Source organism: Etheostoma cragini, chromosome 23, assembly GCF_013103735.1.
Source record: "Etheostoma cragini isolate CJK2018 chromosome 23, CSU_Ecrag_1.0, whole genome shotgun sequence".
NCBI classification, from domain to species: domain Eukaryota; kingdom Metazoa; phylum Chordata; class Actinopteri; order Perciformes; family Percidae; genus Etheostoma; species Etheostoma cragini.
Window position 1 is genome coordinate 11,518,391 of NC_048429.1, and position 23,566 is coordinate 11,541,956.

Below are 23,566 nucleotides of genomic sequence, written 5' to 3' on the forward strand. Positions count from 1 at the left end.
ATCCACCCTGAAACTCACAAAGCATAAAGGAACAGATTTGTCTTGGCAAATATATTGCAATTTGAGAGGTGATCAGGCATGAGATAATAGAAAACTCAATCTGGACCTGTTCATTTCCAAAACCCTTTTTGCTCTCTGGGGCCACAAGCCAAGCTGTGGTGACACATAGAATGCAAAAAACGTCACCGCTTGTTTGTTTTTCTGCTCCATCAACTCAGTTCCCACAGAGGTATGTCAAAAACAAAAAGTGCAGCAAAAAATTAACATCAGTAACAGAATTCTTTCCTATAACTCGCCCATATGCAATCACACTAAGTCTGCATTGAGACTGATTGGCCATCTCTCTTCATTGATTATACACCACTGAGCATCATTTTCTGTCACATTCCTATTGGAAGTTATGAGATCTCCATGGACAGAGTTATCTACTCATGGAGTCTGGGCAACACAGGACTCAGCTATAAAAAGCCCCTAGCCAACCTAACAGTGCATGAAACACTGAAGCCTCCTTGGTCCGTTGGTCCTCCCGAGGGCCAAAGTGAATGGTGAACATCATAAATAGTAGGATGTACAGTATGTGTGTGTGCTGTGGTTGGGTCAGACGACCAGAACAGTAATGTCTCCTGCGCAGCATCTATTCAGTTGCCAGGGAGACTTTCATCCTCACTCTGAGCTGTGAAGCAAGACTTCACAAAGTATGGAACAATGCGGAACCGAGCTACAACTGGCTAGCAAACAACCCCCAGTGTTGTATTGCTCGTGCTGGCTGCCAAATACTGTCAGGGACAAGGCCTCAGAGGTTCTCAGAAGACTCTTGGTGTTGTAGGATAGACCAAAAGAGGCATGTGTTCTTTCTGTGTTCCTGTCTGCATGCAACTTTGGGGGCTTACCATCGGATCTGTTTCGTTTTTAAGTCATTGCCAGTGTCATTATTTCTATTAGCATTTAGGGGGTTTGTGTGTGCATGTATGGGAAGGGGTGTACCTCCCTTTTTTTCTTTCTAAGCCACTTAAATTTAGTGCCTTTAATATTCCAACACACATAAAATGGAAGATTTAGAGACTACAGCAACGCTAAGGGCTCGGTGAGGCTGTACATAGACACAGTGGTACATTTTAGCTACGGGCTAACATGGTCACAATGGCAATAACTTGCAGACATTTAGCAGGGGTACTGTTTTCTATGTTCACCAATTTATATTTGTGTCTTAGCATGCTAACATACCGCCGATTATCACTAAAGCACAGCTAAAGGCTGATGACAATATGATTAGTTTTATAGATATCCATCAGTATGAGTATTAGACCAATTAAAAGTTTGACCTGATAATGGTGCCCCTTAAAAGTGGTGTCACTGAAATTATTACAATTCATCCTGAGGGGGGACATGTATGTCTGTACCAAATTTCATGACAATCCATCCAAAGGTTGTGGAGACATTTCTCTCAAAACCATAAACATCGAAATAATGTTGGAGCTATAGAGGTGAGGAAACGTTTACCATTTGCTACAAAATAAGACAGGGTAACATGAAGTATTGAGTAACCATTCTCAGTTTAGGTCTAAGTTTTAGATGTGGTTTGAGTACTTGAGGACTTTTTGGCTTGCCTAGTGTGTGTTTTAAAAAACCTATTGTGGCGCTACTTAAGATGGATCACAGTGTGTGATAGTATAACATAGTGTCATAATTACTGAAAACCCTGTGTCCTTTCAAACATTTCCTTTTAATAAACCTTTTCTTTTAGCTTACCCTTGTTTTTCTGGTTACAAGAGTCACTTGAGTGTAAGTGCAGTTGAGCAGATAAGATGGTGCATATTCTATGACTTATGAAATTGTAAAGTGTAGGGTTTGGGCAGTGGAAATAGGCACAGCAACAGGAATGAAATGGCAGTTTCCAGTAAGTAATAAATGAGCAGTCAAACACACTGACAAGACAAGCTCAAAAATATGGGAGAGCATCAGTACTGCTTTTTTCATGGCATATTGCCGGTGCTTGCCATCTGCTTCTTTGAAGCCTGTAGTAGCCTTGTGAAAGGCCGTTCATTCTGCCTCAGGCTAAATGCTGTCTCGAGGTAGAGAGCTCATTGAGGGCTTGAACCTACCCCTCTGGTGAGGACAAGGGCCGAAATGTTGTGCTGTTCTTCTTGCATCAAAATAAATATTGAACACTGTAACTTTCCACTTTTTTGGTTTAATTTGGTAACAGTATCTAAACTCCAGGTCCACTTGCTTTTGATCGTATGGTTTTCAATTACCTATGTTAAGGCACGGATAATTTATGGCCCCCTTAAATTCCTTTCATGAACATTAAATCTACTAAAAATGTAGCACATAATGAAGTTGGTGTGGTGGAGGAGCTGCGGCACAAAATAGCAATAGCATTACTTCCTCATCAATGTAATGGTGAGACATGTCAGGTTATAATGGCCATGCTGTGTACACCTCTATGAATATGATTGTACCCACACAGCTGCGAATGAGCCAGTGATTGTGAAGCATGAATAAAACCGCTGATGCAAGCTTCAGTGCTTTAGTATGCTGCCTGAACTAATGCTATGCTCAATTCTTCATCAGCAGATGTAGTTTGCTCAGTCGTTATGGAACTTTAGATGCTTTAATCTTTTCTACTTTTTCATATTTTTTCTAAAAGGCCCTCTGGGTAAGATCAGCTGGTTGATTCTCAAATCAAATGTTAAAAGTTTGGAGCTGTCCATAGAAGGAAGCTGGAATTTAAGATAAAATTTGATGGGTTCCAATATTTCGAAGTGCTCTTTGGTTTTTGACATCAATGTTAATTCCAAACTATAAATTTATAGATTGACCAAGACTAAACAAAATACTTCAAAGTGCTTCCATTTAAGTATTTTTGACATCTTAAAGCACCAACTGTACTATCTGCATGTCGCTCACACGTCAAAAACAACAAAAGCAGAACGAACATTTGGAGCGGAGTGGTAGCACTTTTTTCTCTGCAGTCAATGTTATGCATTCTATCAGAGAAACAAGTCACTTCAAAAGATCAATTTTAAGCGGAGATATGAACTTTAAAACCATTCTTTATTGTTCAGTTATTGTTCATGTTTTTTCTACTGCATTCTCAGCTCCCTTCTTCTATACTGGATTAAAAATAAAGACATTTCCTTTTGGGCTGTGAGTCAGCCAGTGAATTGCAGAAAGGCCCAACTGTTAAATGTGTGGGAAGATCATCTGGCATTTACATAGAGGAATATTAATAGGGGCCATGGTTAACCTCACAGGATTTTTTTTAGATTTGGAAATTGGCTCATACACTGAGGTGCTTTTTAAAATGGCTGCCAAGCCTCAAATAATTAGGCGGTGGTAAATATTTCATGATGGGGAGATTTAAACAACCCCTAAAATCTTTGTCAGGTTCACAACTAATGCAAAAAAAATGAAGCGACTGCTTTGTGGGCAATAATAATTACATCTGACACGGAAAAAGCGGCATGCGAAGTGTCATTGTCATAAGTGTTTTCATTCATGTTTTTGTAGATTTCTTTATTTAAAAGCGACAATGCAGATTCATCAACATGAGTCCAACATGTAAATATGCTAGATTTAGCCAAACAGGCTAATTTTCATCTGCAGTCCCAAGCAGGTTAATGGCTTAAAAATAATAGCTCAGCAACAACAATGCAAGACATTAACATAAAATAAGAAAGGCATAGGCATAGACAAGTAACATGACACAACCGCTAATCCAGATCATCACAGGTGGCAGGTTGATGGCATGAGAAAAACCTAACACAAGTATCACACACAGTAGATCTGCAATGCCATGTTACTACAAGCAACTACTGCAAGCTACTATTTTATTGCCACTCTTCATTCTAACCCCAACTGGTCGTCAGACACAGCCTACCAAGAGCCCGGGTCTGTTCGAGGTTTTTTCCCAAAGGAGAGTTTTTCCTTGCCACTGTCGCACTGTTGCTTGCTCTGGAGGAATCTACTAGAACTGTTGGGTCCTTGTAAATTCTGGAGTATGGTCTGGACCTGCTCTCTCTGTAAAGTGTCTTGAGATAACTGTTGTTATGAATTGATACTATAAATATAATTGAATTGAAGTATACACAGATAAAAGTGCAGCAACACACATTGGAACGCATCAACAACACATAAGCACACACAGAGACACTACTATAGCGACAAAGACAAACACAATATTCTGTATTATGGCAGCATGTTTGATTAGTCAATAACCAATGTTTTATGGATTTGGAGAAGGATTTGATAGATGTGATGATGATGATGAAAGGAAAAACCTGACTGTCCAAAACTACTTTTTCTACATGGTATTTTACAATCCCTTCTTGTAGATGCTCTGGTGGGGGACTTTGGATTTTGTTGAATGGATTTTTTGAGTGGACGGGGAGCCATACTATGAACATTTTTATATTCAAGTAAAATAGCTGCAAACTTAATCATGTCTTTCCAGTGTAAGATATTTATATTCATGTTTGAACATTAAGTCAAACTTAGACTTATGTTTAAAGTATGTTGGTATCAAAGTAGCATGGTATAAATGGAATATGGTGGGCATGCCAATTGACTTTTGACTTTAGCACTTAGTATATGAATCATAAACAAAAAGTGTGTGGAACATATGATCCATTGAGTATAATTGTGGGGACGCGGTGGGCCAGGAACCAAAGTTGATTTAGAACATAATTCACTTTCTGTGCAATTTTTCTAATTTAATGGGAGCAGCTGACTTGAGTTCTCCCCCCCCTATTCCAATTATGGTCAGCCTAGCTGACAACAAGCAAAAGTGGGGTGTTCACTTTTTCCTTCTCTTCGTTTCCCATGACTCATCTTTCTTTTCCTTTTAAGACTGATCTATATCCACCTATATCAGTTGATGTAGACATAGAACCGTATCCACACAACTTCCCCTTATCGTCTGCTTAGATATTCACAGCTTAATGTAAATGAAGTAGACTGCTTGTGTGCAGCACAGATCCAATTACTGTCTGAGATGCTAAAGGATGCCACATGATGGACAGCTGAGCAGTCTGGCACCATATGATGTGAGGCTTGCAGTGGGATCTACAGATGCGACTAAGGGGGAAATGGATGCTGAGGCAGAGTCAGGTGTAGTGGAAGCATGTTGAATTATCTTCAAACAGGAATAGTCACTGGTGATGAACAAATCAGTGACACGCGCACCTCTGGGTGCACTCACCGTGTGTGGTGTGAGTCACAGAGGAGGTACGATATTTCCAGGCTGGGAATTGAGACACTATTAAGGGCCTTCTTTTCCAGGACATTTTCAAAGAGGAGACAGTTGGTGGCTGCTGGCACCGCCATGCAGTACTGCCCCTTCCAAAATATGGCCAAAATATTCATTCAGAGCCTGTTGCAAATTTCCAAACACATCAAACAATTTTCTTGGAAAAGGGTAACAGAAATTCAAGAAATCTCAGTGGATACTTTTAGATTCTAAAAATAAATATTAGGTGAAGGACGGCCAATAGAATGTTCTGCACAATCACAAAATATCCAGGACATCAATGTCATTGATCCAAAGTTTTCAAAACCAGGCAATCCAACATATGCTACCTACTGGCAGGAGAAGTAACAGCAGCTCCACTTTAGAGTTGCAAAGGTAGGCATGCTTAAAGGTGGTAACAGTCTTAAAGTTTATTCAGCTATGGAAGATACATCGACATGGTCACACCTGCAAGTCTAAACCTCTGCTGGTGTAATTTGCCTTCCCAGTATGTGGTGCAAATTGGTATATATTTTTAGATATAGTCTCACATTATCAGACCTATCTCCAGAGCGCTTTGTCAATGCAGTATGGTCTGGCTACACTGCTTATCCATTCTGGTTGTTTGAAATTGTTTTAAACCAATCACAACTGTCCTTTGTGGCTTTTAGCCCATAGTCTAACTTTGCCAGACCATCCACACGCCGTGGAGCAGAGGAAGGTCTGGCTAGTCCACACAGCATTCCAGGATTGGAGAAAAACATGCTCTGGTTTATTGGCATCTCTTTAAACCAATCACAATCATCATGGGTGGCACTAAGCTCCGCATGGAGCAGCTGAAAATAGTTGTGCCAGAGAAAACTCTGATTGGACAGATAGTCTAGCTATCTGTCTCAATTTAGCCTGCAGAGATCTGAGGAACAGTTAACCATCGTAAAAATTAAAATCCCAACACAAAGAAAGAGTAAGGATACAGACCTTGGCAAAAATACATCTATTTGGACAGAATTTCCTGAGGCACCGAAGCAATCCCGGAAGTGGAACGTCGTGGATGTAGACTACTTAGCCCAAGCAAGATAGATAGCAAAAGGCAAGGGGCATTGCTGGATGCCAGGCTTTATCCCAGCACTTAACTGTACATCTGTTGAGTCAGACTAGTATAAATAGAACTGATAATTACCAACAGCTCACCCTTAAAGGATCTTCTAAACATGAATATGTGAGTGTATGCAGTACATTCTGTTCTAAGCTTGAAGTGTTTTAAATAAAAAATGTTTTACTTTGCTGTGTTTTATATATATAATAGAATTACGTTTAAAAAAAGTTTTAATTCTGTTTGAGGAATTTCTTAGAGACAACAGAAAATGTATTTTCTGTCATTATTACAACTTTTCAACATGATTGATTTTTATATTTCAAAGCATCTTTAGCATAGTAAACATAGTTTTTCTCCCCCACCAGTTGAGATATCTAGCCATGCTGATAGACTTGGTTTCATCTGCTCGGCTTTTGAGATATCCACCTCCGCTGCCAGCACAATACAATAATGGTGTATCTAATGTTGTTCGTGGAGCTTAAAGCATTTTTGCTGAGAGAAAAGACTCAGCAGTGTGTCGTTCCAGGAAAACAGTCCCTGTTAATCCACAGACCTCCGGTTTTCTTCTCAACTGAAGAAATAACCACTGTAAAAAAAATATTAATGCTGAGGACTGTGGATTATCCTGAGTAACCAGGACATTGTTTCTGGTAATTGCTGTTTTCCCCCCTTTTTCCATTACTTTGAGAGACTGCACATTGTGAAGCTCATTTGCGTTTTCCCTTTTTTTTTCTAAGCTGTGCTTTTTGCAAAAGGACATCATTTGCTGTAAAATGCAGTGAACAGTGACTTCTAATAGTCAACAGAAACAATAAATTAAGTTTAAACAATCCACCCTTTTACAAAAAAAGTGACAATTAGGGTTAGATTATTCATGAGACCTAATTTAATGTATTTACACATCAAATGTGTAATCTATTCAAAAGATGAGATATTTTATCAAGTAAGGATAGTATGTTTTTGTGGACGTAATATCCTAATATGCACGTCTATGCTTTTGTTTTGGTGGAGGTTTGTGTGTGTCTGTTCATGTGTTTATTTTCACAAAAGAGAGTGAATACTTTAAAATGCAGGAGCTGTTGCCCCTTCTGGGATAAACTTCTTATTAATCTTGCACTTTCACTTGTGCATCATTTACCCCTGCAATTCTTCCAAATGCAGCCACAACTGGCGTTATAAATACTTAAACAGGTCACAAAAAAATGATTTCGTCATGTTGTCTTAGTAATCACATATTTCCTCCTTTTATTGTTCACAATAGTCCAATCTGTTTATATCACTCTTAGAATGTAAAATATGTATGTGAAAAGTTTGTTTTAGACAAATGTACCCCTTTTCCAGTTATTTATTTATTGAAAATCTGTCAGCATGTGTGTATTCTAAAATCTAATTAAAATAGCAGTGGCGGCCAATTGCAGTGATTGCTGCTGCTGTGTGTGATATGAATATGAAATGACACTGAAGTATATGCTCTGCAGACCTGGAAAGCATCCAATACTGTGTGTCCATCTTACCCTGTTACTTACCCTTCCCCAGGAGACATGTTTATCATGGTAATCTCTCCGTGAGCAGACTGCAAAAGTGTCGATGTGAGGGCATTGGGTGTTCCCCTGCAGGGATACCCAGGGCTGACATGTGCACAGATTCATACAAACTGCATGGCTGCACCTTGTTCCATGCCTTGTTTATTTCACTCCACCTTTAAACAAGCATTTAGGATTATGGGCAGTTTGGTTTTAGTGCTTGCTCAGATTTATCCAGCCCATGTAAATTATGAGTCAACCTTCTCAAAGCTGTAATTAAAAAAAAATCTTAGTTTTTTTTAATAGTCGAACCACTAAAGTAGAAAACAGATGGCCCATTTGTAAACCCCCTCAGCATGTCCATTTATGCAGGTCTCGCACAAAGCATTCCGCTGGGTTAAGATATTTTTTACCCGCACTTTTATGTATCATAACAAAAAAAAGTAAGGTAGAACAAGCCAGTTCATAAGGTCAACTTTTATGTTAAATTGCTGGGTGTCTTGAATGCAAACAGTCTCCCGACATGCCTCTAAGCACTATGGGAAATTAAAAGCCATGGGTGAGAGTTTAATGCTGCATCTCAACACAAGTCTGAAGGGTTATGCAACGGAGTCATTCATTTGGGATGCCAGACCTATTATATGCATGAATCATCATCCACGTGCATTTCCATCACATTCACTTCTCAGGCTGAAATAGGCAATGTGTTTTCCTTTTGCTTTTTTCTGCTCTCACTCATGTGACAATGCTGGAAGTGAGCAAATGGTAAATTCACAATGAAGTGAGGACACAAGGGTGTAATGTAGATATTTATCTGTGTAGGATTCATTTCCAAAAAGAGAACCTGTATTGGAAATCGTGAGTCACAGTCACAGTTTGGAGATATACTGTAAATAAAAGCAATGATAATATTGCTTAAACTTTGTTTACACCGTTAAGCTGCTGTAATATGTTTTTCAGTCTTGTAGTTTAACCATTGTACTGTTGTCTAGAATGGTGTATTTATTTTTAACAATGAAGAGCTCCACAGAAAATATGAGGCAATTTATCCAGAGTTCAATGGTGCTGCTATGCCACTTAAACATTTTATTGTGCATTACATGAAAGGTCGGGGTCATTGAGTGGACATTCGCTGTGCACTGGGCAGAAATGGGCAAGAGCCTTCTACAGCAGCGGGGGATGGAGAAAAAAAATTGCAATACACCACCACATTTAATTCTCTCCCTGCTCGCACACACACTCTTGAGATCTGTCTCTGTGGGTGGACAGAACCACTTCTTATCCACACTACCTTGCATAATGCCTCTCTGCACTGCTTAGGGTACAGGCAGTGCACCAGCAGTCACAAACGCAGCAACAACAGGACTTCTTCAGAGCAAACCCACAGCCCACCACAGTCGGAGTGTGTGTTGCCTCGGCCCTCAGACCTAAGAGCTAGCACCAGCAGGCGAGGAACCCTGCAGCTACCACCACAATAGATGTGCATGTAGGTCTGAAAAAGTTTCCAGTCAGGCGAGCAGGCCAGTGTGAGCGGTACATTTCTCTCGAGGTCAGAGCTCACGATGATTTGGCACAAGCTGTCTTGCCATTTCCGACAGGGAGTTGACCCACAAGGCTCGAGACTGTTTGAGTTCTTTTGACCTCTGGCATTTGTGCAAACCCCCAAGGACTGTAACATCCACAACACTTATAAATAAGAAAGGAAATAGATATTCATAAAAGTACAACTTTTTGAAATACAGTAGATTGGCACACAGCTATTTTTGCCACAATGTATCCTTTTGATTTAAATTACATATTCAAAAAAAGGGGTTGGAAATGTATTTTAGATACAGTTTGCAGTTATGAATAAGTTGGATTGCTGTAGAGGTCTGTTAGGCATGAGACATAAAATGGCAGGAAAATATATTTGTGTATAAATGTATTCTTATTGTATTCTTCTCTCTTTGCTGCACAAACTTGTCATAAATTGCTAGTTTCAGTCTGATGAATGTCATAACTTGTCATAGCAAGAAAATCACATATTTTGCACACATTTTGTAAATGATGGCTGAGTTCCATCAGGTATTCTAGTAAGCCATGTAAGTGAGCCAGCATGCACAATACCAGGACCTTGGGACCTGCTCACCTCCGTGGAATGCCATCATTTTCAATGTTATCAATTACGCCGGCCATGCCAAAGTGTCTGCTTGAGAAAGGTCTATAGAATATTATACAATAGGGAGCTTGGGTAGCTCACCTGGTGTAGCGGGCGCCCATATATAGAGGTTTACTCCTCGATGAAGCGGGTTCGACTCCGTTCCCCCCCATCGCTCACCTTACGTGTCTTCAGCTGTCCTGTACAAATTAAGGCCTAATATGCCCAAAAAAAGAACCTTTAAAAAAAAAGAAGATATTTCAATAAGTGAAGGGTGTGAAAAATATGATGATTCTCTGGCAAGTTCTTGCATATTTATTTTCAGATTAACGGTTATAATTTGTGATGTGGAAAAAAATGTGTATCATATCTGTGTGTTCAGATTTGCATGGGCACAAATTGTTCGAATTACAACAATATGTGGCTAAGGGTTTTAAATGTCTTCATTACCTTCCTGAGCTGCGTCTTCACTTTTTCAACAGTTATAATTTTGTTATCAAGCAGAATAATACAAAGCTCTGAAGAGACAACCTAACAGTTTTGCAAAAGAGAATGCAAAATATTTCTTGTAAAAGAAGTTTAAACACCAAGGTCAGTGTTCAGCAGAGTTGCTAGGGCATCTGCGAAAAAATGCGAGGGAGCACAAGAGAACGTATTTGAAACAAGAAGGGCACATGGAGACCGTAGAACTCGGCCAAGGCCATGCTCAATGTCTCACAATCTTGACGAGAGTGAAATAAATCATTTGTGTATCTGCCCTGTGTTGAAGATCCACTCCAAAATGTGATGATCCACCTTTGCACCAAGTTTAATAAAATCTGAAAAAAATGTCTTAATCCTGCTGACAAAAAATCTAACAATGTGATCCAAATACATAACTTCCTTAGTGGAGGTAAGAAGGCAGTTACACAAAAATCCACAGTAGAGAACTAATATGAAGTGATGACAACTGACTTGTGATTTAGGGTGAAAGCCCTAGATGAGCCTACTTTCGTTATGAAATTGAGGTATAGACAAAAAGGATGCACAACCTCGACAGTGAGCCTGAGATATGGATTATACAGCTTGGTATTATGAAGTTGGTCCTAATATTTGATATATTTGATGTACTATATAGCTTGAAAAGCAAAGACTCTCTATCTTCGAAAGGACTCTTTTAGCCGACAGGCCTCGTAAAAAAGATTCACAATAATGGCCTTTCATCAAGATAGCAGTGAATTCTTGTTGTCGTATCCCAAACTATCCATTAAACACCTGCTCATAATAGCATTCTTAACCCCTGCATGCTTATACAGGCGAGAATGCCCTCCTGTAAACATTTAGAACAATTCTGCTCTGTCACCAGTGATAGATGCGCCGGTAAAAACTGCAATATTGGCATCCAAACAATAGGCAAGGCACTATAGTTAAGCATTCCTCCAGAGAAATCTAAAATTATGTTCTCTCAAGGACATTGCCGACCGAGCACAAAAAAAGAAGGGGGGGGGGGGGGGGGGATGGAAAAGGGAGAAGGAAATTGCAGAGCACCCTGTTTTGCTCCCCAGCTGTTTACACAGTGCTGCAGAAGCTGTAAATTCTAAAGAGCTGAAGCATATTGGGCATCATCCCCGGCACCCATCATTCCAGAAATTGCCTCTCTTTACCCCTCTCTCTGAAGAAGTACACAGTTCATTGCCATGCCTGCGGATCCCTTTGCAGTGTCACTTTGGTGGAGACACTCGGGGGCCCCATAAACAACCAGACTCTGCGATATCTCAAGGATAGGACTGGATTGGACGCCTGCCTCCTCACAGATATAAAGGGTAATAATATTTTCCTTTCCTAGACCTTTTTCCACCCCTCATGGCTGGGGATGTTTGGCTTCCAATACAACATGAAAGCTGGGTGCTACTCAAACTCCCATTTGTAAAACTGTTGAATCTATCTGTGAGAGACGATTTTGCTCTCTGTAAACATACCTGCAGTCAGGCAATAACTTTGACTTTTTATTGTGTAGCTTGCAGTATGTTGGTGTGAGAAACTTAAACCATTTCATCCAAAGATAGCTAGTTTATCATAAGGAGAGTGCAACTTTAGAAAGGACTTTTAAAACCAAGCAATGTCCACCTTGTCACCAATTGTCTGCTGGCTGTGATCAGTTCAACTAAAGAGTGATATATTTTTGTTTAATTCCCAAAAAAAATTGAATCTGATATCTATATATATTGATATCAAAAGATATCGATAGATAGCGGACCTTACTGAGTCAGTTTTCTATGTCTATGAGTCCTCTTTACTTGTAGTACTGTAACACTGTGTTTTAGCATGTCACAGATAAACAGTTCAACCCTTTTATCAAAAAGAACAAAAGAAGTACAAGGCGTTGGTCTTGCCTCATCACGAGTCAAATTTGTAGTTTTCTGCTTGTGGGCCCAATCCTACTTATTTACTAACCCTAACCCTCAGTCAGGCTGCCTAATAGTTATGTCTCTATAGAAACTAACTTAAGAATCTTGGAAAATTAATCAAAAATCTATGTGCCAAACTGATTTTATAAATAAATGTTCCTCCAAACCTTGTTCCTACCCTCTAATACAACGCATAGGAGTGTTTCATAAATTAGCACCCATGACAGTAGCAGGAAATATACATCCCGCACAACTGTGTTCCATATTTTACATTTTTTTACTTAAGTTTAACAGTTTTAAACAAATTGTTAACTTTGTGGAACAGTCGCAGTTTGGATGGTTTAGGCAAAAAAACGACTTAAGAAAATGATTGTGGTTTGGATTTAAATCAACACATTACTTTATGTCCGTCGGTTCCGTTTGTTGCGTACAGTTAAAATGACTCAACATTTACCTTTTACATGAAACACCTGTCTCCTGGGTGACAGTTCTGGGTTTTTATTGGACCTATCCACCACCTGTTCCACCCACCCTTTAAAGACTTTCTTTGTCTTAATATCACGATACAGTCACTCTTATCCCGTCATAATTACTACCCATTGCTCCTAACAATGAAACATGCTGTAAATATTAGGGATTTTTAGGATTTTTTGTCTTTATTAGAATGCAGAAAATGAAGCGTTTGACGCTCAACATTTTCTGGCGAAGGATCCACAGACCCCTGCTCATTATTGTCCATCCGCCCCCACCCGGTTCATTCTTTGCCAGGAAGAACCCTAAAAACAGTTGTCTTACTCAGAATGACTGCAAATCTGTCCATTCCTTTCACTCTGATAGTGTATCTTTCGGATTATAATTCTTCACAAGGTCACATAGGAGATATGTGGCTTCTTCACACTAGCTAATTATCCCAGCGCCATCTTTTATTGAATCTGACACTTTGAAAGACTTTCTTCTGGCCCATCCCTCATTTTTAATAGTATTGATTTTTCACAGATAATATCGGACCTTGCATTTTCGAAAAAGTTGCTGCCAGATTTTTATTCTCTCTCGTTCTCATCCACCTCGCAGTCTTACGCTTTTATTCCTGTCCAAAGTGTTTCAGAGCTGGCAGAATTGTAACTGTGAAACACACTTCTTCTGCTCAGCAATTATCAAAGAGGGCAGAGTGGGAGAGAAATTGATCTGCCGGCTCGCGGTACAGTAAACAAAGCCTCCCTGTCCCATGTGTGCTAAGCAATTATGAAGTGCAAGAAGTAGCAGGTTTAGCATGAACTATAAAAAGACTAAAAACAGTTGGAGCAAAAAAGTTGCAAGCAAACACTTTCGATTAGCTTTAATTATGCATTGCAGATACATCTTATAAGTACTTTCCACTTTTTTAATACATATTTACATAATATTGCACAGTAAATCCGCCACGTCTTGAGTCAGGGGTAATGTCCTCTCTAAGCGCAGCGCAAATAGCTTTCTAGAGAAACAGAAACATTTCCCACGTCACTTTCCATTTAGCTATTCAATCTATTTCATTGTTTTGTCACCTCTCTCTCTCTCTCTCATGTCTGCCGTCTATGTCACTGTATTGTCCTTTGCCCCTCCGTAGAATCCATTCATGCAACATTAGATTTAAACTGTGATATGCAATGTCCCTGGGCACTCGGCAGAAATGGATATATGAATAGCATTTAGGAAAATAAATTGATCTTTGATGCTTGTCCTTCAGGGGGAGATTATGTGACATTGGTTACTGTCAACACTCTGTTCTATTTCTATTTTAGCTGAGCGCCATGGGTGAAAATACACTCATGATGTCCATTGGAATCGAAACGAAATGGGCTATTACCCTTCAATGTGATATTTCGGAGGCTATGGAAATGAAAAGATGTCTCTCATTTTTGCTGCAGTGATCTGGTTATGGGTCTGATGCACATAGTCAGAGGGAACCTGTAAAGTCCACATTAATCATTTGTTAAGTATGTTTGGAATATTAAGTGCTTTACCGAATGGAGAATAGGAAATACAAGGATTAAACACACTGTATTCATAAAGTAATGTGCTGTCAAATTTGCTGGTGCAATCAGGTGTTGATGTGTTCTGTATGTCTTTTGGAATCTTGACACATGGCGATATAATAAATTCAGAGTTTACCATAGGCCCTATCTGATTCCCCCCCTTCCCCACCTCTCCTCTCTGTTATTCAATTGCACATGAGTAATAGAGACCATCTGCCTAAAAGATCACAGTCAGCAGAAAGGCATTGCAAGGGCCTCGAACATTTCAATTATCAATATACCATTTAATACATCGCCGCCAGGCCAAACAGCCTGGCATCTCGACACGGTGAGATGGAGAATGTTATTTTTTAAACACATCAGCAGATAGCTGCAATTTGGCATTGTGGTGCAGCGGGGTTCATACCAGCCTTCATCCATCAAACTGTACTTGGAACATAGAGAAGCAGGAAACTCTTAATTTACGCATGGGTAATCAGTGATTACAAAAACACAGTACCCCTCTGAGAGCTGTCTCTATCTCTTGTGACAGAGAGATAGAAAACTATATATAGAAACTGTATCAGCCGCTGCATGAAGGCCTTACATTCCTGGGATATGGCCATCAGTGTACTGATATGATTCAATATGCAGATTACTGTAGCATCACTGTGGTGAAGACCAATAACTTGAGGTTGGTTTCGCAAAGAATCTTAGAATATAATGTAAATGTACAAGTGTGCCTTGGTTGCAATGGTCCATAGATTAAAAAAGGTATTTCCCATTTAATACATATAGGTTTTTATTTAGTAAGTAATTTTGGAGATCTACGAACAAAGCTACGACGGTGAGTACAGTATAGGTTAAAGTTGACCTAGGAAAGGCCCGTTTACAGTGTGATTTTGGGCTGTCCAAGACAGAAGTTGCCAATTGTGAGAGAAATGTGATGAAACCTTTAGTCGTCAATCAAAAACAGTTGCTTATATTCTACTGTGAGACAAGTATAAATTCAGGTGTCTTAAAGGAACATGCCGCCTTATTGGGACTTTAGCTTATTCACCATATCCCCCAGAGTTACATACATAGTCGAGACATACCCTTCTCATCTCCGTGCGTGCTGTAACTCTGTCTGACGCCCTCAGCATTAGCTTAGCCTAGCAAAGATCCTGCAGGTAACTGGTTCCAACTAGCTACTGCTCCCAATAAGTGACAAAAATAATGCCAACATGTCCTATTTACATGTGATTAGTTGTGATTTGTTTGTTCATGTTCCCCTTAGAATTATAATGTTGGTGATCGCAATATTGTTTTTTTGCTACAATGATTGCTAAATGTTTACATCGTGAACTAAGATGGCAACCATGGTAAATACTAATTAATATCAGCGAGTTTAAATTATCATTAACCATATTAGCATGCATTGGTGCCAGTTTGGTAAAATAACAGATTCTTCTTATTTTTCTTTCCCAAATAAATGTGGCTGACCTGGGGGTTTACATACATATCACTGTTGACACTGAATTGTTCAGATGAAACATAAACACAACATTCAACTAGCATGTTGAAGAGTCTGGTTCTAGCTGTAGAGTAGGAATGGTGACATGTGATGCATAAAGTAGTTGGACTTAATAATGTATAAGTCCTGAGGCTGAAACGTGTCATACTGTGAAAGATTTGTGCGTAGAAATGGTGGCTCAGTGTGGAACTGCTGCATCAGGAGAACTTTGAAAGCTCTGCTCTCATAACATCTCCATTTTTTGAAGATGTACTACAGCGATATGTTAAAGTGCTATCTGATCCCCTGTGGAAAGGGTGTACCAAAAGAGGGGTTTGTCATATCACATCATTTCTTGAGTCTTAAGCTTTAATTCGGTACTGCACAGTGGGGATTTGAGCTAAATGCTACCTTAGCCGGAATAACGATAAACAAGTTTATCTTAGTTTAGCATGTTGGCATGCTAGCATTTTTTCTAAGTTGCTCTAAAAACATAGTACAGTTTGGGAGCTATTTGGTCATGAACAAGTTACATTTTGACCTGATTATGGTGCTGTCCAGGGATTTCACTGGGATTGAAAGACAGGGGGTGCTTAGCCCCCAGGGTATTTTGTAACTTGCGTTTGAAAAGTCTTAGCACTCACATCTTTTGTTACCGTATTAGAGCTAGGCTTATGTCAACAATCAGTCACTAAACCAAGATTTAACAAGTAAAAAGTGACATATCCTCTTCTTCCATTTCAACTCTGTTCAACAAAAGTTACTGTAATGTTTGCTTTCAGAATCATAAAAGCTGCAGGGGGGGATTTACTCAGGCCAGACTTTGCTCCTGATGAGTTCTTCTGTAAGCAATGATTTAATAAATGATATCTGTCTGTTCATGTTAATGTATGATAAAGTAATAGTATACTATATCTAAAGAGAAAAAAATAGTAAGCTATTTATACGGATCCTATTTAAAGTGGCTACTGGGTAAAGACAACAACCTGATGGCGGAAGGAATAAAAGATCTGGAGTAACAATTAGTGTATATACTGAATATGTACTGTATGTAGGACTGCTTTCATTTTATTATTCACATGTGTATCTGATGGCATGTGCTCAACTTTAGCTTACATTTAAGTATCATCTACATATTTAGTTTATTTATCATAGCCAGATGAATGCAGAAAGTTAAATTGGTTAGAATATAGCTAGCATACAGTGTATAATAAATATGATTAAATAATTTAGTTTAGGCTATGCATAGTGCCTAGACCTGCCAACAAATGGTTGTTGTTAGAAGTAAACAAAACAATCCTCAGACCTACAGACCACTGCTGACCTCAATCACACCGGCTCCCTCAGAATCAACTGCCCTGCCAATCCCCAGCTTCTCTTTCTCTCTGCTGAAATATCAATAAATTGAAGGATACAACAATACAATAGCATTAACAGGGAGCCTATGGCATTTAGTTTTCAGTGAAAACAACATTCTATGGGGATTGATATTGTTTTAGAATAGGCCTACTAGAGATAGACTATATTATTGGCAAAGAATAAAGAGTTGTGATTAGCTTGCTAAGGTAACCATTTCTTGTATTTTGCTTGTTCACTCTAGCTAGACTATGGTTTTCCATATCCATCCAAAATATCCCCTTTCCTTTACCATAACAAAACATAGCCAAGTGCAAACAGGTACTAAATACTAAATTTTACGCTGTATCACTTGGTGTAATCAATCTTCCTTTCAACATTAGTTTGTGTATCAGTGTGTGTGGGCGACAGGGTACATAGCGAGTTCAGACCAAAGAGTAGCAACGAGACGAGATTAATCCTCCTGTTACCTGCAACGCTCTGAAAGCTGTTAGTTCACACCAATGCTACAAGACGTGCGGTGCATCATCTTGATAGCACAACTGCTCTTTGTACTTCTGTCTAACTTCAGACTTTTTGGCTATTTTTTTGTAGCTGGATATTTATAATTTTTTGGGTCTACATGAATGAGGATACAGTTATTGTATCATATTTTTATTGTTCTTATTATCATTTAGGGGTGCTCAGGAACATTTTAAGGTAGCTTCAGACCCCAACAACGTCCCTGGTGCTAACTAGAGGAAGAGTTAAGGGACCAAAAATTACCAAAGTTATTACAATGCATCCTAAAGATAGGGATCTGTGTACCTGATTTCATGACAGTCCATCTGATAATTGCTATAACATTTCATTAAAACTAAAAATGCCAATGTGCTGGTGGCGCTAGAAAAAAAAAGAGGATTATCAAACTCGTTCGCATTTCTGCATAACGGTTTAAATCTTAGTCTGTATAGCAACTTCTGACCAATAATGTTTTGCAGTGCGTGATCCTGCCCAAATTCCTCCCAAAATGGACATTTATAGGTAGATAGATATAAAGTCTCTGGGATATGCAAGCCATCAGTTCTAGCCAGGGCCTACACTAAAATGGGAATGCAACATGATACCAACTTTTTGCTCTCTAGGCTAATGTTAGGTCCAGCCTATTCCAAAAATGGGCCTTGGGCCTATATTCATGATACACTTCTTAATTAAATATAATTGATTTAATAATGGTTAAAGCGAACAAGAGAAACAACTTACAGTAAGACACTAAGTTGTGACTTTTTGACATAAAGAAAAAAGATTCCCAAGACTCAGTCAACCTGGTGCACCATGTCTTCTAAAATTGACTTACTAATGAAAAAATAATGAGACTTGATTACCATTTTATACCCTCTTTTGGCATTGATCTTACACTGGAGAGAACAATGAAAGCTCACATGCATGTATAATGTAGCGTTCTGATGCGACTGCTGGGACTATGAGGGATTGCGTTCACTTTTAGATAAAAATGAGCAGACAGGTATTTTGCTCAAGGTTATCTCTACTGAGCTGATGTGTGGTGAGCGTCTGGTGTGTAAGGCTGCCGTGCATCACCCAGGTGGGTTCTACACATTGGTGGTGGGCTTCTACTAGAACATGTTAACAAAACATTGATGTTGAAAAAACATTATTTTTCTCATATTGTCTGCCTGAATATACTTGTATTCACTTTCTACCTAATATATATATATATATATATATATATATATATATATATATATATATATATATATATATATATATATATATATATATATATATATAGTACAGTTGTGACATCACAACAATACGGAAGTCCGAACGGCTCGTTTACAGGCACTGCTTCCAAATTACAGGCTCTGTGCATTTCTCGGTGGATTAAGCATTTTGATATTTTCACAGTATTTATATAGCACGTTGACCTGCTTTATGTTTAAAAAAAAGACATGGAAATCTCACTTTCTACAAACAATCTACTACTATAGGTACTTTTGTGAGCATTGTCAAACAAAGAATGCATGTTGTAAAGCAGAATTATTCCCACAAGCCTCAGTTGTAATTTGTGTTTAGTACCAATTAATGGAATGCTCAAATATTAAACTAAGATGATAAACATTATACCTCTTAAATCAGCTTGTTAGCCTGATAATTGATAGCATGCTAACATCAGCATTTAGCTCAATGCACAGCCTCACTGAGCTGCTATCGGGGTGCAGTCTTGTTGGAGGGTGTAGACTTATGGCAGGTTGTGGTTCAATAAAATCAAAATATGCTTTTTTGTTTCATCACAACAGTAGACCGGAGGTCACAAAGAGGTAGGATCTTTTTGGGATGTCTAATCTCAACTGCACAGAGGGATGGAACTGCAAAGGCATAGACAATGCAATGTATTTCTTCTTTCTTTCTTTGGCCATGTTGGTAACACAACCATTTTATTGGTAAAACCCTCCCAGAGTTCCATGGGTTTATAACCTAATTAAGACTGCAGAGACACTTTAATCCCCTGACGCATACACAAACCCCAGGACAGGGCTGTAGCCCAGACCACATCATATCCGAGTCAATTAGGACCATGCCCAGCTGAGTTTGAGACAAATCAGGTCTAAAGGGAGTTGATAAAAGCCAAGCCTGAAGCAGCCCTATTTCAAATTATAAGCTACATACACCACGAAATACATGCCATTTCAAATTTTAAAAATAAAGTGCATAATGTCTTGATGTTTGTTTAATATACAGATCCGGAGTTTAATACCGTTCAACATGTAACTCGTGATCACCTGCCTTTTGTTGCACTGCAGAACACAAATTAATGATGGCAAAAAAATATTTTCTCCAGCAGTGACTAATATTCTTTATTATTATTCCTTTTTTACAGTGTGATAGAGACAAGAATAAAGTATCCGACTTTCCCAACAGTCTCGTGCTATAAATTTAAGAGGTGCCACCTCTGCTTCAGGATTCTCCAACTAGCCGGGAGCATCCTCTATTTGATCTACATCCACATTTGCATCTTTCAAATTTAAAGTGTGGGTGGACAATAGCAAAACCAAGTGTGAAATTGTCTTTTATATAGTTCAGAGTTTTAGAAGTTGCACAGCAAGCAGACACTGGTGATATTTATTATTTATATAAAAGTAGTCATCAATGCCAATGAATCATGCATATGAAGCTGTTACAATCTTATTTCTGCCAACTTCTGCTGTGAGGACTCAAGGTTAAATTTGCCTCCAGGGTAACCATAATTGTTGTGAGCATATGTTGTTTATGAGCTGAGCTGGAGCTTTTAAAAGAAGAACTGGATATAAAGATCCATGATATATATTTTCCAATTGTAAAGACAAACAGACATTCAAAGGAAAGTTAAATTGTGAAAACAATAAAAGCAGTGCTCACCTGAAAAGCTACTCCCTAAACTGTCAGCTCCCTATTACAAAGTATGTGTAATGTCCGATTGACCCCAGTGAGTAGTCCAGAGAATTTACATCAAGCAATTGGGCGTGTTGAAGACGTTTCTGTCTTGCGGCTAGCATAAAATCGAAAGAAAACAAACATCCAAGGGGGAAGAAGAAGGGTGATTTATACGCAGATGGCAACAAAAATGTTCAACTGGAGAGAGGATTCAGGAACCTCTGTCTGTAAGAGACGACGCCGAAATTGGCAGACAAATTTAGGAAATGACAAGAGACTCAGTTCCTGACCAAATTATGAACCGGTTCTGTAACGTGGTGTAATCCATGTCATGTCCTGTCTGCTGCTTGCTGAAGAGAGGGTGGGGGACATACTGTACATTTTTTTAAATAACGTTAATTTTGTAATGTTTAGGTATGTTGATCTTTTAAAATACATGTTTATGTTTAAATAATTTTACCAATACAAGTCGTTATGTCACCCATTGTATTGGTTTGCCTTCTTGTGGCTACAATGCAAAAAAATAGATAATCTAATATATCTGAACCTGTGTTTTACTTAAAGGAATATTCAAACATCATCTTTGGTCACTTTTGACAGCCCTAATTAATAAAAGAATTCTATAATAACATGTCAGTGGTCTGAAAGAATACTAGACTTCTGCACCTTCTCTTTATTTTTTATTTTCTCTTTTTTCTCTCTTTTTTAGATAATCTAGCCCGTGACGGGAGACTTAGATCAATCACAGGTCATTTCCGAGAGAAAGAGCATTATGTTAGGCTTTTCTGCTCATGCATTGCCTGGGCGACAAAGATAGGAGATAGAGAGCTGCAGGAAGACGTCAAAGATCCTGAGGTTGTTTTAAAAAAATGCTTAATCAGTAAGATCAATTACCCATTTATTTGCATGATGCACATCTTCTTTAACAAACGATAGAAAATAATGAACAAAATTATATTGCACACTTTGGACAAAATTATGATTACAGTTGTTTTACCTGTAGTTTGAATTTCCTCTTCCTGAAAGAGTGGCATGGGATTCATTTCCTCTGCATTGGTAGGTGGGCAGCAGCTGTTTTAAGTGCTACGATTACATTTTGTCTACTCTGAGGCGGAAATCAAATCCTATCAGACTGCTCTTAGGCAGGGTCTGACTTACGACTAGTGACAGATAGCTAAAAACAGTCCGTCCTCAGGGGCAGCAGCCATCATTCTAATGTATACCAATTTGACTTTTCATTCCTCTGCCAAGGACAGAATACCACCTGCCGAGGGACCGGATTTTATGTGCATGTTTATGGACACCTCGGCTCTAGGGACCCTGTTTGAGGGATAGCTCCCCGCTCCACAAGGAGAAACCTGCCCTACCCACTGCCACACCTCTCTGGACATTCATCATGATGACACAGAGAGGGGAGAATATCTCTATATCATCATATCCTCTGTGCTTACATGGAGGGGTACATCATGTCTGCAGATCACTGACAGGTGGGAAGAATTAAAGACAGTGTAGCGTAGTTGAACCCTAAGGGGGAAATTAAGCCAGTGAAATGGAGAAAGGCTGACGTTTGAAAAGTACTTTGAAGGTAAAAGCAAAATACCCAACAAGCCCTCCAAATTACCAACGACAACACATAGAGCCAATTTCAGGCCTGACTTCCTCATCGGCAGGACGACATCATTTGTCTGTGCATTTCGAAACAGTGTAGCCTGTTTGGCGGCCGTTGCCAACAACCGGTGAGTAATTTTAAGCTGAGAAAGGGTGGCTATAAATTGGGTAGAGAGGACCGCGAGGATGCAGTGTTTTTGGAGCTTGTTGCCGTAATTTTAAGGCGAGAAAGTTTGGCTGTCAGTGGGTTACTGAGCTGCGCGAGAGCACAGGATTTTTATGTCAACATAGCCAGCATCTAACATAAGCTACTCCGCTGCGCTTTGGAGTAATGTCGGGCTATGTGAGACTAGCATCTAGCTAACAATGACATTGTGGGATGCTGAGTTCCAACCTGGCAACCTCTGTGAGTCTGGGGAGGAGGGCCCCGGGTGACAACTCTCTCCAGTGTTTAATTTTGGACTACAGTAACCATTTTAAACGCTAGCTGTTGGGATAACAGATTGCACCTTTAACAATGGCGACCAAGAGGGTATGTAAAATATAAACACTGCAGAAGTCTGCACTACTGCACTAAGTCTGCACAACGTCTGATTCTAATCTAATCAGAGAGTAGAAATTAGTGTGGATTGAGAAAAACCATGGTAAAGATGTAATGCCAATACCTCATATGAACATGAAGAGTTTCAGTCGCAATAGTAAAATCCTAAGATTACAGACTGATTTAAACAGAATACCTACATGACTTTTTGACCCTTTCTCATGTCTTCACTTAGTGTACTTTATTCAGCCTGACACAGCAACCCTCCAGTCAACCACATCCCCACTCTCTATGATGATATAACGGAGGTGTGCATACTGTGGACCATTTACACACTTTCAATGGCTTCCCTTTTCCTCAATACTCCCCTGATTGTTTGAAATTCAATTATGCTAATCACAGCTAAGGTCAGAGACATACAGGCACTTTGCTATTCTCTTTTGCTCTGCTTCATCAATGTGCCTTTTGAGGATAATTATTCTTAAAAGCATATCATTTAGACCCTTTTAGGAGTAAGGGAGTAATTTGTGCATTTTGGAGTGCACGGGATACTGATGCACTTAAAAATGTTGACTGGTCAGGGGTTGTGGGTGCTGAATAGGCAGTGTGGTGGTAGCACTTCTGAGGTATTTCAGACCTCCACATGCTATATTTTTTATAAAGACTTTGGTCATATAGTCAACGTGAGTGTATACAAAACACTTCACAAGCACAAATGGAGTACAGTGTCAAGTGAGGATATTTACAGTGGCTGATGCAAAACAACACTATCACATGGTAACAACAGTAAT

At 39.1% G+C, this 23,566-nt stretch overlaps 2 long non-coding RNA genes across 2 annotated transcripts; one reads left to right on the forward strand and one right to left on the reverse strand.

Moving 5' to 3' along the window:
* Positions 1-3,513: 3,513 nt before the first annotated feature.
* Positions 3,514-4,474, reverse strand: LOC117938864. The gene is made up of 2 exons (XR_004655495.1): positions 4,092-4,474; positions 3,514-3,789 (listed from the first exon to the last, which is right to left on the reverse strand). It is a non-coding gene; the product is annotated as an uncharacterized LOC117938864 (long non-coding RNA).
* A 1,471-nt stretch (positions 4,475-5,945) lies between these two features.
* On the forward strand, positions 5,946-22,589 carry LOC117939002. The gene is made up of 4 exons (XR_004655517.1): positions 5,946-5,960; positions 6,840-6,842; positions 12,047-12,050; positions 22,526-22,589. It is a non-coding gene; the product is annotated as an uncharacterized LOC117939002 (long non-coding RNA).
* The last annotated feature ends 977 nt before the right edge of the window (positions 22,590-23,566 follow it).